General features: G+C 43.1%; 1 protein-coding gene across 1 annotated transcript in view; it reads right to left on the reverse strand.

Moving 5' to 3' along the window:
- The window catches only part of CAMTA1 (calmodulin binding transcription activator 1), a 769,191-nt gene that overhangs the window by 152,365 nt on the left and 589,760 nt on the right, over positions 1-27,066 (reverse strand). The gene's annotated exons all lie outside the window — the stretch shown is intronic.

The raw sequence follows: 27,066 nt of genomic DNA on the forward strand, positions 1-27,066 counted from the left end.
ACCTTAATGCTATGTATGTCAGCAACTCCACACAGCTTTCTGCTCAGTGGAGTCACAAAGCCTCTGCCACTTGCCATCTCAGAGCACTAAGTCTGCCTGGCAACTGGGAGCCTTGCACACACACTGCTGCCATCTCTGCAGTTCCAGATGGGGGCCCTCTGGGGAAGGGAAGGGTAATTTGTGGCAATATCTCTGGTTTTGTGGTAAAAGCAGGAGCACATTACAAGAAATGGTTAAAAATGCAAAAGGCTGTTAGTTTTGATAAAGAAAAATGCAGCTGCAACATCTGTTTGACTCTTGTTTGCAGCTTCATCAACGCTAAGTGGTCAATAAATCAGCCTGGCATGGCGTTACGTTTCTTCAGTGGCTTAGTCATTAATCTAATGCCAGTTCTCATGAAAAATGAAGAAGAAAGGCTTGTGTTATAGTGAAAATGTATACATTATCCAGAAACTAATAATAGCACGTAATGGTGCTGCAGACCTCCCAGCATGGTTGCTGGAGGAGAGGCATAGCCTCCCAATGCTAACCGCTACATACAATTTAAATTAGCAAAGTAAATCAGCGATTGTTTGTTCCACCAGCCCATTTTATGATGATATTTTTCACATGAGCACTATTTAGGCACAATTGCAAAGCTTTTCCTGCACCCAGATTTTAATAAACAGTGCGGGGGCAAAGGCACATAAGAGAGAGCCACAAAGCCGCCAAAGGGGATGATCTATTATGGAACGAAGAAATGATGGGTATTCCAGCACTTCTATCAGAAGCCTGGCAGAGAGGGGAGGGAAATATTTTTTCACCTGCAGCAATAGCCCTAGGTTTACTTCCCACCAGACAGACGTACAGTTTGGAAGCTCCGTATGAGGGGAGGTCTCCAGTCGTCGGACAGAAAAGGCAATGACCACAACAACGGCAATTAAAGAAAAAAAGCGCGAGAAAGGGAAAATCAAAGCTCATCTTTGGGCGGCTCTAGTATGCAACATGTGCAGCTCGTGAGAATGTCAACTACTGAGAGACTGTGCTTCACTCCCCAGCAATGACAATCAGGTCAAGGCTTGGAGCCACACCAGCAGCTGGCTTCTGCATCGCAAATGATCAGGGTGGGTGATAGTTTCTGGGGAAACAACCTCTGAGTGAGGAGAAAGGTCTGGCATTTCAACCCACCACTAGAATTAGGAAGGGGAATAAATACTACCTTCTAAGAGGATGAACACCAGCAGATTTCATCCCAGCCACCTGCAGAAAAAATCCTCTAATCAAAGATAGCATCAGCCTACAGGAACACCAGCCATTTACCTTCATCCTCAATACAAGAGGATGGCACTCCTGTCATTTTAGTCTCTACCAGAAATAATTATTTGTTCCCAGTAGTGCCCATAATCCATGAAGCACTGTAAAAACACAGGAAGTGGTACAGAATTGCTCCTGCTCTGAAGGACTTACAATGTAAAACAGAGACAGACAGACAACGGCAGGTGGAAGGAGCAGTCAGGCAATGAGGGTTACACTGTTACAGCACTGATACAGCACTGTCCTATGCTACGGTTATCCTAGTTCATCATCACTCCTTTACCTGGCCGTTTTTAGCCAGTGCATTCCCTACAGGCATTACACTAGACGCATTCGCCAGGAGGCACTTTAATCCTAGGAGGTTAGTGAGCGTTGTGGACTAGCTCTGTAAGGGTGTTTGTAAAGAGCAATGCAGGACAAAGCACAGAGACAGGCCTGGAAGGAATGGATCCATGGTGTGCCAAGACGAGCATTGCTGGCAGTGAAGACGATGGGGGACAATGCGAAAAAGACAAAAATGGCTAAGCAAGGAGGGGCAATTGTTCTCTAGTTGATTTCACACCAACCTGTTTCTGGGTGCAATCTTGCTCCCACTGACATACAGGGGAGCATTCCTAGGCTCAGTCTATAACATAGGAAATGCCATGGCAGGCAGAGCAATGGTCTGTCTCCACAGGGCCAGCTCCAGGCACCAGCGAAGGAAGCAGGTGCCTGGGGCAGCCAATAGAAAGTCCGTCAGTTGCTGGGGCGACGCGTCCGGGTCTTCAGCGGCAATTCGGCGGCGGGTCCTTCAGTCCCTCTGTTCCTCTTCGGCAGCACGTCGGCGGCAACTCAGTTGAGTTTGTCCTTTTTGTCTCTTTTTTTTTTCCCTTCGCCGCATGGGGTGGCAAAAAAGCTGGAGCCAGCCCTGGTCTCCAGCAGTACAGTATCATAACTCCACCATACCAGGTGCTGCAGAGGATGGCAGTGGCCCAGCACAGTGCATCTCAGTACTACAGGTAGGGAGTATTTCTTCTAGACCTGAGCTGTGATCAGCTTGGATCAGTTATATCATGAAAAGTGAGGATTACAACCCCTCTAGTTTTATTTTAACCAGCACCACTGTAGATTCTATTCTTGTTTTTTTGAACATCTGAGTCTCATCTGAATCTTGTTTCTATTGAGACAAATAGTGACTCGTGCAGCAATAAATCCCACAAATTAATAATTCATCAAATAAAAAGTTCTGGTGCTTTTTAATTATATTCATTGCCCTATCGGACCTGCGATACTGTATTATAGGGAAGGGTAGTTAGCAATCCAGACTGGCTTCTCTATTCCCTTCATTGTTATGGCTCTATCCTACCTCCTATTACTTTCCAAACCAAATAGTCCAGAGGCTTTTAAAGCTCTCCTCATAAAAACATAGCCCCTCCCCTCAGGTGCCGCTAATCATTTTCGTTGCCCTTTTCTGGATCTTTACTATTTTTAAATCATAAATTTTACTTAATGATCTCCTGCACCCAGCATGATCTTCCTCGAGCTTTTACAGCCTAATTCTCTCTTAAAATTCTCTGTTATCAGCATTTAGCCATAATTTGTAAAGCCACTTAGCTTCAACCCGCAGCTTTAATTACGCAGTTGAGTTTGGGGTTTACTCCCTACTGATGTATGGGGTAGAGGAGTGTGGAGGATGCAAATGTAATTTTAGTAACCTGCTAAACCCACTCCTCCCCACCCCTGCAGCATCAGCCCCAGACTCTAGCCCCAGGAAGATCCTGTGGCAATGCTGGGATGGTTAGTTCCGTACTGGAGAGCATTAATCTTGGAAATCCATCATGCGTTAAGTGCCCAATTCTGTGAATCAGGTCACAGGTTGGCCACTGGCCTCCTTCCTCCCCTAGGCCGCAGAATAGTGGTGCATCTTCCATGTGCTCATGACTGTGACACTGAGGCTAAAATAGCCTCTGCACTTTCTGCACCCCCTCTCCCATTGTGCTGCAATGTAGACAGTGCATCCTCTTTACCCTGCCCCGCATCCCTCCTGTGCAAGTGTATGCAAGTGTCCTGCGGAGCTTAGCTCTGTGCCATGCAGACAGTAAGCACACTCTGCGCAGCCTCCCTAAAACTTATCTTACACACAGTAAGAATTGCATTGACTCTGCTGTGAGGAATTCTCCATACCCATGGAGAATAGGGCAGGATTTGCTCCTACATGAACAATGAAACTGTGTGTGTTATTAGATTTCTAGATAGTACCCATGGTTACAGGAACGTGCCCAAGTTCCTGTAACCAAGAAGGGCCCCTCTGCTCTGCTGCTTAGCAAAGTTCAGACCCATTCTTACCTATCAGTAGGAATAAGTTTGTTGATCTCCTGGATATAGACAGAGGTCTTTAGCTGCCCCATGTGGACTAACAAACAGGTTTTTTGTTTGAGGGGCCCTCATGCCTCAAAGTCCCTGTGTGTGGTAACAAATATAAACTAAAAACATCATTTGCAAAGCAGGGAACAGATCCTACTAGATCCCAGGGTGCGGACATGTCAAAGAAAAGCTACCACTTCCCACCATCCTGAAAGGGCCAGGCTGTTGGGCATGGGGAAGTTGTAATAAAGGACATTCAGATGACCAGTTCTCTCACTAAAAGGTTGGTGCAAATGAGCTATTAGGGTTGCCCTTTGTGCACAATGGGTTATTAGGAAATACAATCATTGCTATTTTCAATAGTCTATAAATCCAATGGTTAGAAACTACTCAGAGGTGGAAATTGTTCTATAATTTCTGCCACTTGCTATGAATAACTGAATTCATTTGTTCAAGAAGTACAACTTTCTATTCCTTTCACTATCTGTCCGAGTTACTAGAGGGTTTTTTGGCAACAATTCATTTATGAGGTTTGCTTTATATTCCTCAGATCATTCAAAAGGGTGAAAGGTGCAATCAGGTTTCTGCGAAGATTGAAAATATTTCACATACACCACTGTGGTGGTAGGATTAATACCTCACAGAATGTCACCTGGGAAACACAGCATAAAAAAGGAAAGTTTCTACGGTTTTTGTAGATGGTTATTCTAAAAGGCCTCCTGCAGTTTGGGTGATACAAACACTAAATTGATGGTAGGATACTGCACACAGACATCCTGGCAAAAAATTCCATTATCTTTCAATATATGACACAGACACAGACAGAGTCACATTCTGCCATAATTTCTGGTGGAGTAAATCTGGAGTAAGTCCACTGAAGTCACAACAGTTACTCTGGATTTATAATGGTCTAATCAAAAGCAGAATCTGGGCCACAGACTAGACAGTGCACAAATACACACATACACTGAAGTAATGGGATTTCTCCTTTCAACTAGCAGAGCGCTGGCTTTGGACAAGATTATTGGTTTGAATCCCAGTATCATCTTTATCCCTGAACTAATTTCTAATTGAGGTCATGCTACTGCTAGCCAACCTGGCAGCTGTAGTATTGGAATATATTAGTCTCTCATGATAACAATCAAAGCCAAAACATCTCAGGTTTACCTTATAGACACATACTGGTCCTGAAATTATTTTGGGCTGAGCACATTTGATGAGAGTGGCTGCAACATCAAAAAGAAAGATAGCCATAACTCAGAGTAGCCACATCCCAGTCATCCATAGCTGAAAGAGGTCAGCTGAGCACCAGAAAAGTGGGAGTGTTCAGAGGCCTGGGAGGAAAGGTAGATGGGGAGGCTCTGCTGTGGTGGAACGCAGAGAAGGGGACTCTGAAGCTGGGTGGGAGATTGGGAACTGAGCGCTTGGAGGGCGTTCCAATGGCTGGGTGGAGTCGGAGGTGTTTGGGAAGTAGACTCAGGGTTTACTGTTGGGGTGGAGGGCTGGATCCTGCATGTGTTATATGCAGCATTTTAACTAGAAACAAGAGATCAAGCCAGGTGCTTGTCAAATTGGGGTAGCAGGAGGGTTCCACAGCTGACAACAGGACAGATAATTCCTGCTGGCAAGGAAGCTCTGGGAGTGGGTGGGCTGCCGAGCATGGGGTGTTATGGGAATGTTGAGCTGCTGGGAAAGGAGTCAGATCAGCTGTTTGTAAATTGGATTTGGGAGGAGAATATACGCCTGTGCATCCGCTCTTGGCTTCTAAGGGCTCAATTCATCCCAGAAGCTCTCACGAGCTTCTCTGGCATTACATTCTAGCCAGCACCACCAGGAGATTTCTTAATTAAAATCAGACTAAGGATTTAACTTTAGGTTGTAAAGATCTCTGAATTAAAATTCCATCTTGCGTCTCAAATTGCATTAACAGAGAAGGTGGAATCTTATTTTCTTTCAAAAAATTTCTCAGGAGCAAAGGACAACTGGGGTCATCAGAACAGAAAGATATATTAAACATGTAGCTTTAATGTATTAATAAATCTCTAAATATTCACCTCTGTTGGTTTTTTGCAATAATTCGGAGACCCATGAAACAATCTTCCCAGAGACCCATATTAAGGGTGCCCATCTGTGTCACAGAGGCTTCAAGCAGCTCTGAGGAACCAAGGAATCCTGATAAGAGACCGTCTCTTCCTTCCCCAAGTTTGGTAAATAGACTCAGCAGAAAGGAAGATTTGTGGGTTCTCTTCTGTAGGTGGTACTAACCTTAACTGCTTCATTCCTTCTGGTTTTAACACTATCATTGCCTTGGCAATGTAGCTGCTAGAGCTACATTGTGAAAAGCCACAAAACACCTACAGGGTTTTACAGATTATGAAACCAGTAATTCCAGCATCTGTTTTTGATATTTTTACCCAGAACCCTTGGAGTGTGGCTTTCATGATCTTAGTCTCTGTGTTCTTCAGAAGCCGTAAGCCCAGCTGCTTCATTTCCTGACCTGCCAGGGGCGCTGTGGGTGTGAGATGGCTAAGCCCACCCTGCTGATGCATGTGTGGAATCCCTAGGTTTCTGTGAGCTGCTTTTATTGGGCTCAGAAAAGCAAACATCATGATTATTTACTGAGGCACCATGGGGCGCCTGTGAATGTGACATCTGTGTTAAGTGAGTATCAGTCAGAACAGAGGCCCCCCATTTAGCCCAGAAAAGGTACAGGACACCCACAATGCAAGTTCTGGACTGTGGTTCTCATGACACAGAGAGGCTCCTTTAGGAGTAAGAGGGAAGTTCATGGTCTACAGCCCATTCAATGCTTGGCCCCTCTGATGAGAGCGCAATATGGGGGCCAATTACAGGTGTCCTGAGGAACTAGACTGAGGTTTCCAGGTCGTTTCATAAAGGCCACTGAACGTTCACTCACTATCACCAGGGGCAGGTCACCAAATTACGTAGAGACAAAAGGGCATTACCATGCCTGAGCTACGCAGCCACTGGGCATTTAATGGAGTCTAATATCTCTTTTGCTGTCATTGAGACTCATTTCATTGTCTGTTCATTCCCTCTGGGGCACCTGGCAGTGGCCACTGTCGGCAGGCAGGATACTGGGCTGGATGGACCCTTGATCTGACCCTGTATGGCTGTTCTTATGTTCTTATAAAAATGTTCAAATTAAACATTTAGGAAATCAAATCTCCTATTTGTATCTCACCAGCTTTACGAAGCTCCTGAGATTAGTGTCCACTAAATTATGACTGTCCATACAACAGAGAAGAAAAAGCTGGAGGGATGAGAGAGGAGTACTAATAGTTTCCACAGCCATTTGCCTCTGGTTTTAATTCCTAAGGATTAAGCGCATGAGAAACTGCAACTGCCTCCCTTTATAACTTTATCTTCCACTCAGCTAATTATTTATCTCTAACCCAGCGCTTGCTTCTTTACTGCGTGGAGTAACATTTATAGAATATCTGATGTACATTTACTTTGGTTCCCCTTTCATGAATTGTTGGTATTTTCCCTCTCTTGGCTGTTAATGAAAGGTAAGAGAATCCCTTCTCTCACTAAAGCATCCTTCAGTGCAGTGACAGCTCAGTCTGTTGCCATGGAAGTGATTTTGGTACCACAAATAGAGTTCTAAAAGTTCCCTTCATGATCAAACTGCTAGAGGCTCCAAGCTCAGACTACGGACGAAGAATCCTGCATTGCCGTCAAACACAGTGAGTTCACTACAAACAGATTTTAAATATGAATTAGAATAATTAAGGAAATATAACTGAGGGTGGTGGGAGAGAGAAACTCCTCTAAACACGAATGGGAATTACCCCTGCACAACACAATCAAGGGAAAACGCAAAGCAAACTAACCTTTGTTTCAGGGGTACGTGTTCTACTGAGGAACATGACGAGCTGATCAGCAAACAAGCTGGGTGGAGTCAGTTTCTAACTACAAATTGCTTAAATACTAAACATGGCTAAGAGGACTAGCAAGGCAATGCGTCAGGTGTAGGGCCAAACCGGACAAGTTCAGGACCTTGAATCTCAGGATTAGAGGAGATGGCAGGCTCCAGATTCAGGAAGGAAGATGCCTGGGGATCTGATACTTCCAGTGACAAGGGCCATACGGGATCCTAGCCAGAGGTGCTTGAACAATTTTTTATAGCGAGGGTGCTGAAAGGGGAAACCATGTATTTGGTTGTTGTTACTATTTCAAGACAGTATCTTCTTGCCATTTACTTTAAAAAGTGAACATCTCAGCTCCATGATAGCAACACCAGGGAGAAGTTGTGCGGAGTCGGATCCAGTTGGGAAGGAGAACTGCAATACCTGGAATAAAACTACCAAGGGAAGATTGTGGGCAAATCAGTGGTCACCAAAACAGGAAAGGGGGGAATGTACAGAAGTGTAACATGCCCCGAGCAGGGGTGACATTTCACGATGCAACTGCTTTCTGCCGTGACACATTCATTCCTTATGCCTCTGCCCTCTTGTGCCTCCGGAGACTGCCCTAGTACACCTGCAAAAAGCCTGGGTCTCTCTGTGCTGCAGAACAAGGTATGTGGTCTCCTGATTAGTGTCCCTCTGGGTTGGGGAAGCAAGTAGCAGAAGTCAGCATGTTTCAGCTCTGCAGTGCAGGAATTACCTAGAAAGCAGCAAGAGGAGCAGGTAACTCCACCATGTCTATGTCTTTGTCAATAAGCCCCACAGACCCAGCAATCTGTGGGCTTGTTTGTGGACTGTCTGGCCCAGAAGTTGGGATTTTGAGATTGTCACAGCCTTAGTAGAAGAAGGTGCTGTAAGGCATTTGCAGTGTGGTTTGGTTTGTAATATCAAAGGCTCATTTAAATCAGGGAGGAGCATCAAAGTTTGGACCATTGTTGCTCTCCCTGTAGCATTACTGCAGCCGGGGGGTGCTCCTCTATGAAGTGCAGTTAAAGACCCAAACAATCCAAGGCTCACTAAACTGACATAGCTCCAGACTGCAAACCAGGCAAATGATGAATTGTGCAAAGCTTGAAAAGCTTAACACTGATTTTTATGATCATGCAATTATAACAGTGAGATTTCCTGCAATTGTTTTAGAGGGAATCATGATTAAATAGGGCTGTATGTTTTTTTAATGTGCTCCCCAGTTCCTCTTTAATACCTTGGTAGAAAAAGATAAAGTGTAATCACTAACGTAATTGTAGTGCTCTACATTTTATGTCTCAAAAGAATGACTAGGGGTTACAGAGACACTGCAGGGCAAGGTTTGGATTAGAAAATACAGTTTTTCCTTTTGTTATTTTCTTTCTTAATCCCTCTTTATCTTTTTTCATCCTCCAGTAGCTTCTGGGGTTGGCTGATAGTATGGGGAAGAAGCTTGCAGGTTAACTCTGCCTGTACTGTACCTGTTACATTAATGACACAGACAAATTCCAGATGCTTTTTTTGCTTTTCTTTCTCACCTACCTAAACAAGAAGGCTGCAAAGCAGTGTCCTTGCCTGAAATACCAAGTTGTCCCTGCAACCTGCCTGGAAAGACATTCTGAATACTAACATGAATCAAACCCCACTCTCTAATATCTTGTCCTTTATGGCTATAAAGGCACCTCCTGCCGATAAGATACAAACAGTACCTAATGGCACAGCCTCAAACATGACAGCCTTAGGAGAGTGCAATAAGGAAACAATCTTTAAATCTTTCTCTGCCCCTCAAAACTTTTCTGTTTCTGTTGAGATACTGGAAACAGATCTAGACAGGAACAGTTCACTCAGCCCCACTGCAGAGCAAGCAGGTGATCCTAAGGGCATCCACATCATGAAGGATACACTGCTGTCAGTCCCAGATTGCAGGGGGTTTAACATCTACAGTGTCTGATTAAAAGCTGCTTTTGTCTTTACCTCAAAATCACCTTCACCTTAAGTATAAATACACCAGGAGGAAACATAAATAAGATCTGAAACCCTGACAAATGATTTAAAACTACCCATGAGAAATGAGAGGTGGTGAAAATGAGAATGGCTGGCATTTAACTCACATTGGGAAATGCCAGGGGACGCTCCTAAACAACTTGGAGAAGGCCCAAGGTGGCCTCCGGGATGTAGCAGTGATTTGAGCTGCCATGACCAAAGACAACGCCACCATTTCAAATTAATGAGTAGTACCAGCCTAAAGAAAAGTCAGGGGATCACTGAGGGAGTCTTTCTTTGTACCCAAGCCTGACCTCCGTCCACCCAACAGCGGGTAATGGTAGCACACACATCAGCTTGGCTGCTGGTGCACTGAGACCACAACCTATTACACGGCCCAATATTGTCTCAGTGTTTCCTTGTACTCTCCTATCGGCCTCTCTGTACCCATCCATTGTCTCTGGTCTTTAGACTGTAAACTCTTGTTTGTACAGTGTTCAGCACAGCAGGGTCCTGGCCCTTGGTTAGGCTCTATGGTAATACAAATAAAAATAATAACAAATAATAAAAATAATAACAGCTGCCTCCCTGAAAAGTTATTGAGTGGGATGTATGGACTATTTTACATGGAAAAACCCTCTGGCTTTATGATTTATGAATCTATGTGACTGTTAGCTGGTCAGGTACTCAGATACTACAGTGCTGGAGGTCATATGAGTACTGATAGACAGACAGACACACTCTGTCACTGGCCTGGCAGCAAGGATATTCTTCTTGAGTAAATATGATAGGTTAGCAGCACGGATGTGGTATATTTACTGCCTTTCATCAATATACATGACACAGGCATGCTAAGAATAATTCTCCCAAGGAACTTGTCTTGCTGAAAGACTAGAAAAGAGCCATTTGTCCTAATTGGCTGAAACTGTCATATATATTGATATCCTTTGCTTTCTGCTTGGTCTCTGAATCTCTGAAACAGAAAGCAACATTTTACCATGCAGACTATACCTAGGAAATGGTCCCGGTCACAGTAGTAGCATTACTAACAAAAATCATCTTTAGGGACTTTAAGTACCTCTTCTCTCCTCTTTTTGAACGGGGTGGGTCCTGCTTACACTGCACACTCCTCTCAATACATTTGGATATACAATCAGATTCCACTCAGTGTGCGTGTGACTTACACATATATTTTCAGACACTTGAAGAATATGCGTCTGTAGTGGCCTGTATCATCCAATCACTACTGAAAATGTTATGGTGTTTGTTTTCTCTCTGATGCGAGTGCATAGTGCTAACTACTGAACACTGTCTTCAAAATGTATGTGTAGCTTTAGTTAAAATCCTGGTCAGAAGTTAACTTCGAACTAGAGCTCGCAACATCCTTAAATGAAGAAGGACCAAACTTTGACACTGCAGGGTATGAATAATAGGGATCTACTTTCCTACTTACTTTCCTTCATCTGTTTTCGTTATAGCAGAGGTAAACCGTAGACTCCAAAATGTAAAGGTGACAAGCAGGTTCTGTTGTGCATTTCTTTGTGAGGCAGTGACATGTCTCCAGCTCAGAGACACCTGCACAGCAGTGGGTCATGAGGTCACACAGACACACGCAAACACAATTTTCAACCTTAATTGCATTTCTGTCATGTTTTCTTCACTGCAAGTGAAGGAACCCACAGCTTGGCTCACACTGTGCAATGCAGCGTTTAGGAATCTGCATTTAAACAGTATGAGTGGCAGTAGAATAGGCTTTTAGAAAGCAAGGCAGAGTTCCAGTATAAAACAAGTATCAGCTCCTCCCTCGTGTATCATCAAATGCGCATTCACATTTTTGAAAGCAGTGTCGATTTGCAGCATGTTTACCAAGAATTGCCTCTAGTCTGATGTCTGGTTATTTTTCCCCCCTATTTATTTTAAACATTGAAGGGTACATAAAAATGCAGCGCTGTCATGACTGGGGCAATCTAAGAAGAAATTAATTTTTAGCTGCTTATTAGCTTTAAAGGAACTGCCTCTTGTGCTATTAACACATATGACAAATTAGTTTGGGTCTGCTTGGTATGTCACTAACAGAAATCCAAGGTGGAATAAAAGAAATAGCGTATCTCCACTACCTTTTCCTCATGCTGGTATTTGCAAAGACTGTAACAATTTCATAAATCTGTGATGATAATGGAAATTTCTGTTAATCTGTGTCACTATCCCCAATTGGAAACGTTAACTTACACAGGCAGCTGACAGTGACTAGACATTTCTGCCATGATTTGGAACTGTAAAGTCTAAGGGCTTTGTTCATGTGGAATGTCCGGCTCAGCAGATGGTCCTGACATGGAGGCTGTATGACTTGATACCCACAGAGTCTAACTGTCATTCAGGCTGTCTGAGGCCCATAGCAACGGAGGCAGCAAGCAACTCCCAGTACTGCAGAATGCCCTCATACAATTTACAGAATACAGAGAGAGAGTGAAGAGAAAAAATCTCTTTTCAGCCCTCTCTTCATGTGCTTCTGTTTATAAATGTCTCCAGGCTACCAAAGTCATAGGTCCTTTCTAAATACTTCAGAGACATTTTTTCATTCCAGACTGAAGGTCTGGAAGGAATGTAGCCAGTTGAGGCAGTGGGACTGGAGCCAGTGTAAGGAAGGGGTGGGTGTGAAGCAGTTAGCAAGACTTGTTCCCATGGTGTGGGTGTCGAAGGACTCAGTCCTTTCATAGATATGACCATCTCTTATCATGGTCAATATACAACTGAGCACCTTTTTCTGAGGGGTCGGATGAGAGCGGAAAGACTTTTCAAGGTGAATGACATTAATACTCTGCAATCATTTTGCACAAGCTTTGAAAAACATCCATGGAGCTATAGCTATAATTGGGGCTGTGGGAGCCCTGCACACAGTGCCAGGAATAAAGATAGTTTTGCCCGTTGACGAGCAGTGCTGCTACATGTGAATTATCCAAAGAACTACCTTTGTGCAAAAACATTTATGTGGGGACGCCACTCCCTGTTCTAGTATCTGTGACTCAACTTATGGAAGCAAAGCAATAACAGTTTCCTCAGTCCAGACAGACATATGCTTACTGAACGTGTCAGGAAAGGTCAGCACCACGGTCTGTGACCCTCTCTGGAATGGAAGGCTGAGGATCACCCTGAATGAATAAAGAACATTTCTGCTATACATTACCCAGCTTTGTTCATTCCCCGTTTCACTCTACGTCCCACCAGACGTGCAGGGAGCGTACCACAGGGAATATGTACTGTATAGGGCAAGCCAGAGTTAAAGAAAAAGGGAGAGGAATAGAGTTGGATTTTTAATGGCGCTTTGTCTACAGCTTGTAGACAACCTTGGCAGCAATCACGCAGCTACTGGTTTTCATCATGTGAAGCTTGGAAGATTGAGGTGGTGAGGGAGGAAAGGCTGACTATTTCCATTAAAAAAAACAACCCATGTATGTAGTTCTTGAGACGAATGAGGACACACATTCTGTTTTCATATACAAAAAACTTTCTATGATTAATGGAATAAACCTGCATCAGTTTAAACTGCAGATCTCACAACAAAATCTAAACAAAGGAAAAGGCAGAGATAAAATATATGCCCTTCAAAGAAAAATGGATGCTCTTAAACTGAAATCCTGATAATGGAGCTGGCTTCACATTGACATTTGCAATAAGACAGAGTCTATCCTAATTTAATATCTTAAGAAACTGGGAAGTATTTTATCTCATTGTCATAATGGGAGAAGAAACTTGTTCCATGGGAGGTAAACACCCTAAGCCAAAAGGTTCTCATGTAAATTACAATGCTCAACTTAAGCTGACAGAGAGGAAGTTTCCTTCAATTTTGATGGCATTCCCTGATGTGTGGCCTTTTACTATTGTAATAAAAAGGCAGTAAATTAGGAAAGCACTATAAAATACCAAAGGAAACTGCTGGAATCAGTCATAAGAAGCCAAACTTCTGGGACTGTTTAGTCTGCAGAAGAGAAGAATGAGGGGGGATTTGATAGCTGCTTTCAACTACCTGAAAGGGGGTTCCAAAGAGGATGGATCTAGACCGTTCTCAGTGGTAGCAGATGACAGAACAAGGAGCAATGGTCTCAAGTTGCAGTGGGGGAGGTTTAGGCTGGATATTAGGAAAAACTTTTTCACTAGGAGGCGGTGAAGCACTGGAATGGGTTACCTAGGGAGGTGCTGGAATCTCCTTCCTTAGAGATTTTTAAGGCCCAGATTGACAAAGCCCTGGCTGGAATGATTTAGTTGGGGATTGGTCCTGCTTTGAGCAGGGGGTTGGACTAGATGACCTCCTGAGGTCTCTTCCAACCCTGAAATTCTATGATTCTATGAAACTTCCAGCAGAAGCATTTAAAGTGAAGGAGATATATGCATTATGCTGCCAATACTGTGCGCAGGAGCCAAGACTAGGAGAAAAGCAAGAAGGCTTTGCTAAGGAGAAAAGCCGAACCCACATTAGTGCCCAGTGCAAATTCCAGAGACATGAGCAGCATGGTATCCAGTAGGACAAGGGGGAGGGAAAATGATGGGGAAGGCTTCTTGTATTTACTGAGCTTATAATATCCAGTATAGTTAAAACCAAGCAAGACATTTAGCTCCCTGCTGCACCATGTTCTAACACTCCACTATTCAACTCCTGCATGGGAAAAAGATTTCAAAATCACATTTCTAGGAGAAAAGTTCCATTTGTTTAAATTTCCAAACGTAGAACTAGTCAGAGAAGCTAATGGAATGTGGCAGAAGTGAATGATTTCTCTGACCCTTCTGAGCCCATCTCAGTTATTTTGTCCTCCACTCAGAGCAGGGAGACCTGCCCCTGAGAGCCCTCCCTCCAGCCAGGGCTCCTAGGATCCTGGCTCTGTGGCAGTCTGCAAAATGGGCAAGCTGACAGGAAACCAGAAACCATCAGCAGGTTCGACAGACATTCTTCTGAAGCACTTAGATTTTGATTAATCAGCATTTTCCAACAAAAAATATTCTGTCGGAAAATATCCAACCTGCTCTAGTCTTATCCAGCAATTCCTGTGTACCTGTCTCACAAAGAGCAGCATTTTACTGTCACATCCCAGGCTGAATTTGTGGGGCCGACACTTTGCAAAAAAATCCTTTTACTTCTAAACTGGGCAAATTGGTTCTGGAAATAATTGAAGTATAAACATGGGATCCTACAATGCCATTTTCACAGAGTTGTTGTTCATAGTAGAACTGCATGATAAAATCTTGGTGTTTCAGTGACCTGCAGATGTCTTTGGTATCTTATTTCTAGACTATGTAGTTCTTGGATGATTCTCTCTAAGAAATTCATATGCAAAATACTTAAGCACAATATTGCTTTTCCTCATTGATTTGGATAAGGCCCTCCAAAAGAAAAAAGCCTATAAGTCTTACATTTTTATTTATTTATTTGCCATACTAACTGAAAATTATCTTATGAATCTCTTCTGGGCCCTTTACTGAATTTACATAGTGAATAACTCAAAACCCAACAGTTCCTGTATAAGTTATTCTTTGCTGTGCACTCTTTCTTGTCTACAGCAGTAGTCTCCAAACTTTTTTGATCGCGCACCCCATGAGTAAAAATTTTTTGAGAACGCACCCCCTGCTCCCGGCCGAACTGTCAAAGCAAAAAAAAAAAAAAAAAAAAAAGAGCGGTGCTGCTCCAGCGGCGCTCCTCCTGCCACGCACCCCGAAGGATCCTCTTGCGCACCCCACTTTAGAGACCACTGGTCTACAGGAAAGCATTTTATATGGCTTTTACTTTGCACTATGTGCAAATTGAACTTTTATAAACATTTTATAGAACAATTAACAGTGTTCTTTGCTGGGCAGAAACTAAGAACTTTTAAGTGGTAGCCTCTGAGCAGAGGCACTTTATTTGGTGTCACTAGCTGCAGTTAGTCTTAGTAGGCCAGAGTCACTGTTGTATCTCTCAACTGTCTTCTCCCCAGTTCACCCAGAACTCACAGAATTTTAATTCAGACCTTATTTTCAAGTTTGTCAACCCAATTTAGTATCCCTGATCAGGAAATCAAACTTATTACCATGTCCACCTGAAATACTCACCAGGATCTCCACTGCCTATATTTTTCAGCAAACATTCTCTGCCACAAGCCAGTGCCCTACCAGGCACTCTCTTTTCAGGTATATGTTCCAGGCTATTAGGGATTTACAAGTCTGTACTCACATCTCTGGAGGCCACACCACCAATTAGACATACAAAAAGTGAGTCTGGAAGTGCACAATTTCCCCTCTTAGCACAGCCACATATGTATTCAGCTGCCAAAACTGATTGGACAAGCAAAGAGAAATTATGGATGGGAAAGGATGCTGAGCTCCTGAGAACACATATGTGCTGTAGCTTGAACATGTGCAATCCCTGTAACTAGCAATTTTAAATATCACTCTCCCCAAATATATGTGAGATTTGGAAAACCGAATAGTACTGCATTTCCCATTCACATAGCAGTCAGACGAAGTAAATTGTCACCCAATGAATCTCTTATTTTCTTGTCCTTCCAGTTTCAGCATTCACATTCTCCCTCCCTCTGCCTTTGCAGTCCCTCTGCCATGCCTTCCTTTCTCTCCTCCTTGTGTCAGTGTCTCTCTGAGACCATCCAACCATCGAATCCAATTTTTAAAACTCAGTGTGCAGAGGGCTTAGGATTCTTTATATAATGGTTCTGAAGGAATTGTGAAGGGTTTCTTTGGATTTCTGTGAGAATTACTATTGGGTGCACTGCATGACAAATTAAGTTTAAATGTGTGTGCAAGCTAGTTGCATTATAATACTTCAATATACATGCTGTCAATGAACATGTAAATATGACACAGATGTACCTTTAAAGATTGGCTATCTAAGTTTCTATACCAAGTTCAGCATAATGGTATCATTTACAGAGTAGTGTCAATCTCTGAACGAGTAAAGTGGTGTAAACTAGCCAATATCAGGTGAACTCCCATGACATTTTAAAAAGTCTTAAGTTTATATAGTGCTTTTCATTTCATAGGATTCCAAAGAATTTACAAAGTGATACAAACTATATTGCACGTAGGTATTAATTTACCATTGAAATGCAGCTAATTCTGGGATGAAACACAGCAACTGTTTAACACCACACAGGGCAAGGAGTGAAGAATCTCTTGTCCACCAAAACTGCAGGGGAATTCTGGGAGGCAGAATGCAATCTCCCAGACTAAAATTTGACCAGGCACTAGGATTAACATCATGACACTCTTGAAAATTTCTCTGATTTTTTAATGACAGCAGTTTGCATTGCCTCCAAAAGACAGCATATCCAGCAGCACAATGTCACCAAGACTGCAAAGGGGCACTAATTCAGTGCTGACTCAGAAGGAAAAGTGCCACCCAATGAATCCCCAGTATCTCTTCCTTTTGGACTTACTACAGGTGCTCTTTCAAGATTTCCCAACCAAATACTGAATCAATTGGATCCTGCTTAGCTTTTGAGACCTGACAGAAATATAGAACAAATTAGGTGGCATAACTTTCACACACTTACACTAACATTCACATATTATACTTCCATAGCTGTATAAACAGATTCAAAATGTTGGTTTACGCATACAGCCAGACAGCAATTACAAATACATGAGTTAATCATTTACAATTCATGGGTAAGTCAATGTAAATCACTAGGTATCGTATATGATGAAAATGATGTAAACCTCATTTTTCATTCAGTGTTATTTTGAAAAAGATTCGCTACTGCTTTCTGTCTCATTTTTTCCTGTTACTCAAGGGGCAAGCCTAAATCACAGCCCCCTTGGCCCACATCTACAAGGACTCTGCTTTTGTTTTCATTGCTCACAGAGACAGAATCTTCTCTCTTTGTCACTTTTATAACAAAATTCTGTCTTTGCATTTCAAACAGGCTCAGAGAGACAGAGCTAAATTCAAAACACTTCTGTCCTCATCATGTCTTAGAAATGCCAACATTATAAAGCATGCCCCAAGTGGCTTCTATCTTCCTCAACTAACCCAAGCCATAGATGCAACAATAGATGCTATGAAATGAGAGAGATTTTAATTTCAAAGCTCTGCTGACATTCACCAAGCGCTCTCAAGGTTTATATCAACAGAATGCACCGCTTGAAATCCCACTTTGAATTCGATTTGTGCAATCTCTTCTCTAATACGCCGGGTGTTTTAGTTTGTCTCAGGAATGTTGTTAACCTTTATATTTTAATATATTGCCAGACGTTATGAACAATCAAAAATGTAGCTAAAGATGCTTTGCTTCTATTTTTTTATTGCTGGTGGTATAGTTTGGCCAAGAAATAGGAAGCTGCCATTTCTAAGGGGAGAATGAGAAAAACTCAAAAGAAAGTATCTTGAGCCCATGATAAGCTCAGAGACCTGCTGTGGCTCAGTCTTGCTCTTTAAGCTCTGTCAGGCTTTAAGCTATTTCTCTGTATATGCAAATACAGTAAAAAATAGTTCCTAGCCTGATGGCATAGCACAAAAACTCAGTGCAGTTTGTGTGTGTTAGCGTGTAAGACTGTATGTGACTGAGGCCTGGTCTACACTGGGGGGGGGGGGGAATCGATCTAAGATACACAACTCCAGCTATGAGAATAGCGTAGCTGAAGTCGACGTATCTTAGATCGACTTAGATTGACTTACTTCATGTCCTCGTGGAGTGGGATCAATGGCCCCCGCTCCCCCGTCGACTCCGCTTCCGCCTCTTGCCCTGGTGGAGTTCCAGAGTCGACGGGGAGCGCGTTCGGGGATTGATGTATCTAGACGAGACACGATACATCAATCCCCAGTAGATCAATCACTACCTGCCGATCTGGTGGGTAGTGTAGACATATGGGTGTACATGGGTAAGACTGTGGGATGGTGCGTGTGTTCTCCTTTCTGAAGATGAACAGCTTTCAGCCATTCAGATGGTACCATGGATTCCCTGCCCACAGTTGGACCATATATTAGTGAAATATCTCTGAATTACTGACACACTGTTACCAATAAAAGGGGGCTTTGTGAAACATCAGTAACAGCAGAAAGCCCTCCTTGTCTAAGTCACTCCCGAACTGCCCATGTGCCATATCCAGCATTATCACAGAATCATAAAAATGTAGAGCTGAAAGGGACCTCAAGAAGTCATTAAGTCTTGCCATTGCAATATGGCAGGACCAACTAAACCTAGCCCACCCCTCACAGGTGTGTGCCTACCCTGTACCTATAAACCTCCAATGACAGGGATTCCACAACCTCCCCTGAAAGCCTGTTCCAGAGCTTAACTTCCCTAACATCTAACTTAAATCTCCCTTGCTGCAGATTAAGCCCACTGCTTCCTGTCCTACTTTCAGTGGACATGGAGAACAACTGATCACTGTCCTCTTTATAACAGCCCTTTACATATGTGAAGATTGTTATCAGGTCATCTGCAACCTTCTTTTCTCAAGACTAAACATACCCAATTTTTTTTAATCAGGTCAGGTTTTCTAAACCTTTTATCATTTTTGTTGCTCTCCTCTGGACTCACTCCAATTTGTCCACATCTTTCCTAAAGTGTGGTGCTCAGAATTGGACACAGTGCTCCAGCTGATCCTCCTCAGTGCTGAGGAGAGCAGGACAATTGTGCATTCACTTCATCTGTGCTCAGCTATAGACAACCCTTTGGTCAAAATTTCTCCATCACTGAAGAGACTAAGTTTTCCCTGACCCAGTATTTGCTTTCTTTAAGTAACATCTCTTATATTAGTTCTTATATTAGCCATGGGGGGCTGCTGAGGCCATTGCGCTGGGACATGCTTTGCTCCAGGAGACCGAATACTTCACAGCAGAGAGCACCACATTTGGCAGTGAGAAAAGGTCACTAAGTTCATCAAAGTGCATGTTATTTTTGGCAGGCTAGTCTCTTAGGATGCCATCTACAGCAGGTGTTGAAATAAATCCATACTTTAGCCTTAACAACCTTGCCTTGTGGGCAATGATGTTCTATTCTGGTTCTTATACTGAGCCCGTCATTATGGTATCTGAGCACCCAGGATAACAACAAAGGTGCCACAGAAAAAGATTTTTTTTCTAATACTCCAATGGCTGCTTCCTATTTTTGTTATTTTGGATGATGCCTTAGTCAGATTAGTGACCTCTTAAGTCTCACAAGCATGTTTTTTGTTCTCTGTATTTTTGATTTGTTACTTATCCCCATACCAGGATGCAATCTATTCCCAACATTCTCATTCATTCTCATATTACTGCTAGCAACACTATACAGTAAGCACTGGACTGTGGGGTTCAAGGTTACTGAAAAGGATGTGAATGTCAGTCTGTTGCCTGCTGGGAAGATGTGCTTGGGGATACATCAGATAAACGCGGTTTAATATTTGATGTTCATTGTAAGGTGCATGGTAAAAGAGTCTTTTTATTTTATTTTATTTTGTTTTATTTACCCTATCTCTGGGGGCTCTGTCATTTATAGTTTCTTTAAATTTGTTACTGTTGATATCAGTGACTAGCAATAAAAATCTCAGAGGAAGAACATTAATAATATTTGAAACAGTTCCAGAATGTTGGCTTTGAGAGTCTTGTGAAACTTTTGATCCAATGGGGTAATCCTTGTATCACTGCTATATAACTTACACATTATCTGAAGATCTTGTTGTGACTCTCTAGTCATTCCAGCAAAGAGTAAAACCCACTCTCAGTGATTCTAACACTCTCTTTCCCTTTCCATGTTACATTTCTTTTTCTCTCTGAAGTCAAGCTTCATTTTTGGCAGAAAAAGGGAGCGTCTATAAATATGTGAGATTCCAAATCAAAGGTGAATTGACGAGATACAACATTGCAGCATTTGAAGCAATTTTTAAGAGTGCATTTTATTTCTGGGTAAGGAGAGCTAGCTAGTTGTTAGATGCGAGATTCCTGTAGCTTATTTCCCTCAGAATTCATTTGACTGATATGAAACCTACAAGAATTTTTAAAATTAGTTTTCTCCTATCATTCAATATTAATTTAAAGGGCTCCCCTAATCCTCATGCATTATCAATGTTCATAATGTCTTACCTGATCCTTTTCTTTCAGGTAGTTTTTTTCACCCTGTGCAGACACTTGGGAATAGCTCCTCCCAGCCAGCAGGTGGAGACGGTGCAAGTAAGCTTTTGAATGATGTCATGCTTATATAAGGGGGGCTTGCTGGTGCCTTGGACACCTCACCAGACAGACAGACTTTCACAGCACGGGGGAGGGGGGACGCCAGAGGCACCAGCATCTTCAGAACCTTTTCTACCGTAAACTCAGTCACACGATGAGAGCCTGGACCAGCAGGGATGAGTTCCGGGAGAGAAAATGCATCTCGTACCAAGAATGCCATCCTGCTCGTTCTTCTTTCCTGCCAGTCTGGAGCTGTGACATGCCCCAGACAGTACAGAGTAATGAGACCTTACAGCTCTTGCCATAGGCCATGTCAGGATATACTAGGATGTCTAACCTGCAGCGTTTACCACCATAGATCCCCAGCTGGTTGTCTTGCAGATTGCTACCAGAGAAGACATGAAGCTACCTCCCCACTTATATCAATAACTTTAACACATTCATTTTCTCTGCTGCTCAGAGAGGCTTTTACAATACCCTCCTCTCTGATCCACCTGGTGACAGTAGATTTAACTCCATGTTAGCCCTCCTGGAGGCTTCAGTATAGTACAAGTTGTTTTGTTTGTTTGTTTTCTTAGTGGTGAGGTTTGCTGTAGATTTTCTGAGCTCATCTGACATCCATCCAGGTTATGGAGTAACGCCTCTGTTGTTTCATGTGAAAGGAAATGTCACCTCTTTGCATATATAGCTGTGGAGGCCTTGTCCAGATGGAGTATGATGAAAAGCTCTTGGCTCAAACTGGCTTTTAGTTTCTTAACTCCTCAGGTCAAGCAGAGGTCCACTGAAAACTGAACTTGTAGAAACAGGAAACCTTTCCCACTCTTGCTGGCAAACCAGTGCTTTTCCAACATTCTCATTTTGTTGATCACTTTCTAACAGAAATATCCTTTCCTGAACCAAACCCCTTCTCTAACTGCTTGGTTCTAAAAGTATTTTATTCCAGAGACTTTAGCAAGGGCTTCTTGGAGGTGAATTAACAAATGTGAAAAATCATTCCCCCGTGGTCAGTAGCATGTCAGTGACCTTTGCATATACCTAACAATATAGAGTCCACACTCTGTCTTTATACAGAATGCTATTTGGGTGTTCAGGAGTCTGTAAATGGCAGTCACACTCCTCAAATTACTAATTGACCTTCTGGATGTCAAGTGCCCCCAGGTTTACCTCAGGCAGCTTAACCTTCTAACATGGTCATTTATCCCACGATGAAGACTGCTTCATCCAGCATTAGTGCTTAGTCAATATTCTATCATCATTATTGATGAAAGGTTACATTTGAGATACTAGTGGTGCAAATAGTTTGAAAATCTTACTGAAGAGAAATAACTTCAGAGCTCTCAAGCCCTCTCCTGAAGGGTGAAGGATCAGATGAAAGTCCCCTGCTTGGTATCTATTAATTAGTCTCACAGATGACACAACTGAGGCTGAAGATGTTGCACTGTCACCAGAAAAATATGCTATTTCAATTAGCTGGAAATGAGGTGCCCTGACACCAAAATGATCAAGAGAGCAACAGGGATGCTGACTTCGTGCCAAAGCTGGAAGCAATTGACCTTCTCTCCTTAGCAATGCAACAACAGAGAGGCTGATGCTGCTAGTTAATGAAAATGAGAGTTATTGTATGCGTGTCCCTGTCATATCCATCTCATAATCCTGCTCCAATTCCTTACTGGTTATAACACATCCTAACAAACACTACTGCTCTCCTCTCACAAAAGCAAACATACTCCATAATGTAAGCCATATACAGGACATGCGTTTGACGAAGTGGGTATTCACCCATGAAAGCTTATGCTCCAATACGTCTGTTAGTCTATAAGGTGCCACAGGACTCTTTGTCACTTTTTACAGACCCAGACTAACACGACTACCCCTCTGATACTATACTCAATAATATAAGCCATATACAGGATTGTTCTTTTTGAATGTGTACTGACTATCTCAGCTAGATGCTAATGTGATAAATAAATATAAATACTATTCCCACATAGAAACATAGAATCTCAGGGTTGGAAGGGACCTCAGGAGGTCATCTAGTCCAACCCCCTGCTCAAAGCAGGACCAATTCCCAACTAAATCATCCCAGCCTGGGCTTTGTCAAGCCTGACCTTAAAAACCTCTAAGGAAGGAGATTCCACCACCTCCCTAGGTAACCCATTCCAGTGCTTCACCACCCTCCTAGTGAAAAAGTTTTTCCCAGTATCCAATCTAAACCTCCCCCACTGCAACTTGAGACCATTACTCCTTGTTCTGTCATCTGCTACCACTGAGAACAGTCTAGATCCATCCTCTTTGGAACCCCCTTTCAGGTAGTTGAAAGCAGCTATCAAATCCCCTCCCATTCTTTTCTTTTGCAGACTAAACAATCCCAGTTCCCTCAGCCTCTCCTCATAAGTCATGTGCTCCAACCCCCTAATCATTTTTGTTGCCCTCCACTGGATTCTTTCCAATTTTTCCACATCCTTCTTGTAGTGTGGGGCCCAAAACTGGACACAATACTCCAGACGAGGCCTCACCAATGCCCAATAGAGGGGAATGATCACGTCCTTTGATCTGCTGGCAATGTTCCTACTTATACAGCCCAAAATGCCGTTAGCCTTCTTGGCAACAAGGGCACACTGTCAACTCATACCCAGCTTCTCATCCACTGTAACCCCTAGGTCCTTTTCTGCATAACTGCTGCCCAGCCATTCGGTCCCTAGTCTGTAACAGTGAATGGGATTCTTCTGTCCTAAGTGCAGGACTCTTCACTTGTCCTTGTTGAAGGACTTCCCATATTCGCTCCCTCTTGTGCACTAACACACATTCCTCTTATACACACACACATCATGCTAACACAAGTATTACATGGCAGCTTTAGACAATGGGGGACATAGTGATTGCATAACACCGGTTTTTACTTTCTCTCTCAGCAGAGAGATCAGCAACTGAGTGGGTCATGGCGACTGATTCCAAGAGGGGTCTATGCTGGTCAGGAGGTTATCAATCCTACACCATTCACTAGTACTGAAATTCACATTAAAAGAAGAGAGCTAATGAAATCAACCCTCTAAACTCTCTGCTCTGTACTGCTATATTCCGCCTTGCCGACTAGCTGGGCCACAAACCCTACTAAAAACCAAATTTATATTCCTAAAGTGTACCTCGTTTGTGCTACATTCCCAACTACAGATTCTGCAGTGTCTCATGATGAGGATTCCTCTCCTGAAGCCCTTGGGAATTCTGTGTGGAAACCCGCTGCAGAATCAGGCAATAAACAGGTAAATTTATAAATGATCAGAGCTCTTTATTCACTTCAGTGAAGGTGTTTAACTCCCATTGGCATCAATAGGACACTAGTGTTATATGTGTGCACCTAGGAGAAAATATAACTCTCAGCAAATAGCATCAGTAACCAAACTCAGCTCCCAGAGATCTGCACCACTTCACCCACAAGGTGGCTTTGCAGAAAGAAAAGAGGCTAATGGAATCCCAATGCTAAATGTGTTCTCTATATCTGCCACCGGAGAAAATGTGTTTTTTGTTTTAACACTGAAAGTGGAGCTGAGGCAGCATGCAGGAGGCTCAAACAGGATCATTATTTTGGGTGTTGAGTGGCAGAAAAACAGCATGTGATGGGTAGGGGCAATTTCTGATGATAGGATGCCAGAGTGACCGACCTGGCAGGCAGCCTCAGTTAACACAGAATAAAAATAAATAGGGGAAAATAAATATTCCCCCAGGAAGATCAGCAAACTCATCATAAAACTTCAGCCCAATTACCAGAGCTACTCTCATGCACACCAAGAGCCAGGAGTGCTGACTCACTGTTTTCTGAGTTAATGCCCTGGTTAATGCCCATGCAGCTCACTGGATTCAAAGGGGCAGGACAGATTCTTTCCTGGCTACTGTCTGCTCACATTTTCCTTTACAGGTCAGAGTCTCTCCCTACTCCACAGTGGAATTTATCCTAACTTGCTTCCAGGTGTGGGAAAGCATGTAGTGAATGAAACTGGCTTTGGGGCACTGAAAGAGGGAAATGCTGAAGCTGATAAAAGAATCCTATCCTGCATCAAGCCCCAGAATTAGTACAGGGAGCCCAGATGCTATCTGGGGGTACGGTTATTATTTGTAGTTAGCAAGAGTTGATGTCATTAGGCCAGCCCAGGAAAAGCACCCGCCCTTCAGCACATTTTGCAGCCTCAGAGCTGCTGTATGGGAGCAGCCTGGTAATCTTCTAGCACATGACAGGATGCCGATAACCTCAGTACCTGTATTATTTAAGCAGAACAAGGTGAGCCTTTGTTTAGCCCTTGGGCTCAGGTCAAATGGATGGTAAAAGTAGAAGCTACAACCAATTAGATTTTTAAACAGAGAGCGAGAGAATCTATCAGAAGCCTCTTTGGCGGCTTAGCATGCCAGTTGTGTAGTGCTGCCTGTGATTCTAGCTCAACTAACAAAACTCAGGATATTTAGAGACCTGTGTGACAGTCTCACATGCATTACAATATCTACTAGCCACATAGAAACTCTCTTCTGCATTGTCTGTGAACTGCTATTCTCTGCTTTTGAGAGCTGTGTGTTTGTGTAGATGAGTCAGTTTCTCTCTGGCCTTTTGCTATCATCATTACCAGAATGTACTATGAAATTAAAAAGCAACAAAGAGTCCTGTGGCACCTTATAGACTAACAGAAGTATTGGAGCATGAGCTTTCGTGGGTGGATACCCACTTCGTCAGATGCAGATCCAGACTAACATGGCTACCCCTCTGATATATGAAATTAAAGAGTTTCTGACCTCTCCTGAAAAATATCTGATTTAGAGATAAATCTGCAGGCATGACCATGTATTTTTCTCTCTTCAAAATGGAGATCCCTCTGGTTTTGGTTAGAGATATAAGCAATTTGACTGAACCCTGTACACAGAAAGAAGCTTGTTACTTCAAAAACCAATGTTCATTCTACTCCAGAACATGGGCAGCAAAAAGAATGTCAAACTATTTCTACATAAAAGATGGCGTGTACATTCCAGCCCATCTATCGCTGCTTCTGATCAGAGCTGCATGGCTGGGCTACACTGTCCCAGGATTAGCTCTGCTCGTTTGACACTGACTACCTCATGTGCAAACAGGGGCTTCCCACTATCACAAAAAGCTGTGAGAACCCCGAATCCTTTGTTTGTGGATGCACCAATTAGCTGCCTGGCTGATAACCACTTCACTCCCTATAACTGGTTACTGGGAGTCACCACACGGCAGTATTACAGACAGTCTTACAGGTTCTTTTAAGTGGAATGTAAAGGCAGTTCTGGAAATCTTGGGAGAAATGACATGGTGTTAGTTGGGGCTGTGACATTATACTCCATATTCTTTATGAAAATATGCTTGTGATAGAAAGATGACATAACTAAGACACAGGGCCGGCTCCAGGCACCAGCGCAGCAAGCAGGTGCTTGGGGCGGCCAATGGAAAGGGGCAGCACATCTGGGTCTTCAATGGCAATTTGGCGCCGGGTCCCTCGGTCCCTCTCGGAGGGAAGGACCTGCCGCCGAAGAATGAAGCAGCGGCGGTGGAGCTGCTGCCGAAGTGCTACCAATCGCGGCTCCCCCCATTTGGGGCGGCAAAAACGCTGGAGCCAGCCCTGCTAAGACATGCTTTATGCAAGATAACTCTTGTAAGGTATCATTGGAAAGGTTGTAATTTACTGAATCTGACTATCCTATTTGTATGCATGTATCATTTCTATATCTGAAATTACGAATATTGACTATGTATCTGTATTTCAACTATGTTACGTTGGGTGACACCCCCTGCTAACACTTCAGGTACAACAATGAGAAAGCCCAACAGTGCTGACGGCCCATCAGCAAGAGACAATGGATTGTAAAAGAGCTTAGTCTTCCTGCGAACATGTCGGTCAGCGTGTGAAGAACGGCTACAGGGGCCCTACAGAGGCATGTGACCGTGTCACCTGATACCGGAACCCATCTTGAATTCTGTACTTTTTCACGAGAAGCTGGGGAGGGGGAACTAGGAACCAAAGAACTCCTCCTGCCTTATGCAAATCCCATATAAGAGTGGGGAGTGAGGTAATCCCAGTCTTCAGTTCTCCCCTGCTCACCCAAGATGACGGCTGGAAACAACTAAGACTGAACTGTGGGAAGGAACTGCACTCAGGCTGGAAGGGCGTCTGGCCTGTGAAGAACCACATTTAGGGTGAGAACTTACATGTAACCAGTTTCTTTAGTGTATTAACCTTAGTTTACGTGCTGTTTTATTTTCTTAGTAATCTGCCTTGTTCTGTCTGCTACCTTCTTAACTACTTAAAATACACCTGTTATACTTAATAAATTTATTTCTGGTTTACAATATAACCCAGTTTATGTGATTTCTAACTGGGGGGCAGAGGAGTTGTGCATACCCCCCTCCACATAGAG

This window comes from Mauremys mutica, chromosome 21, assembly GCF_020497125.1.
Source record: "Mauremys mutica isolate MM-2020 ecotype Southern chromosome 21, ASM2049712v1, whole genome shotgun sequence".
In the NCBI taxonomy this organism is placed as follows: Eukaryota; Metazoa; Chordata; order Testudines; family Geoemydidae; genus Mauremys; species Mauremys mutica.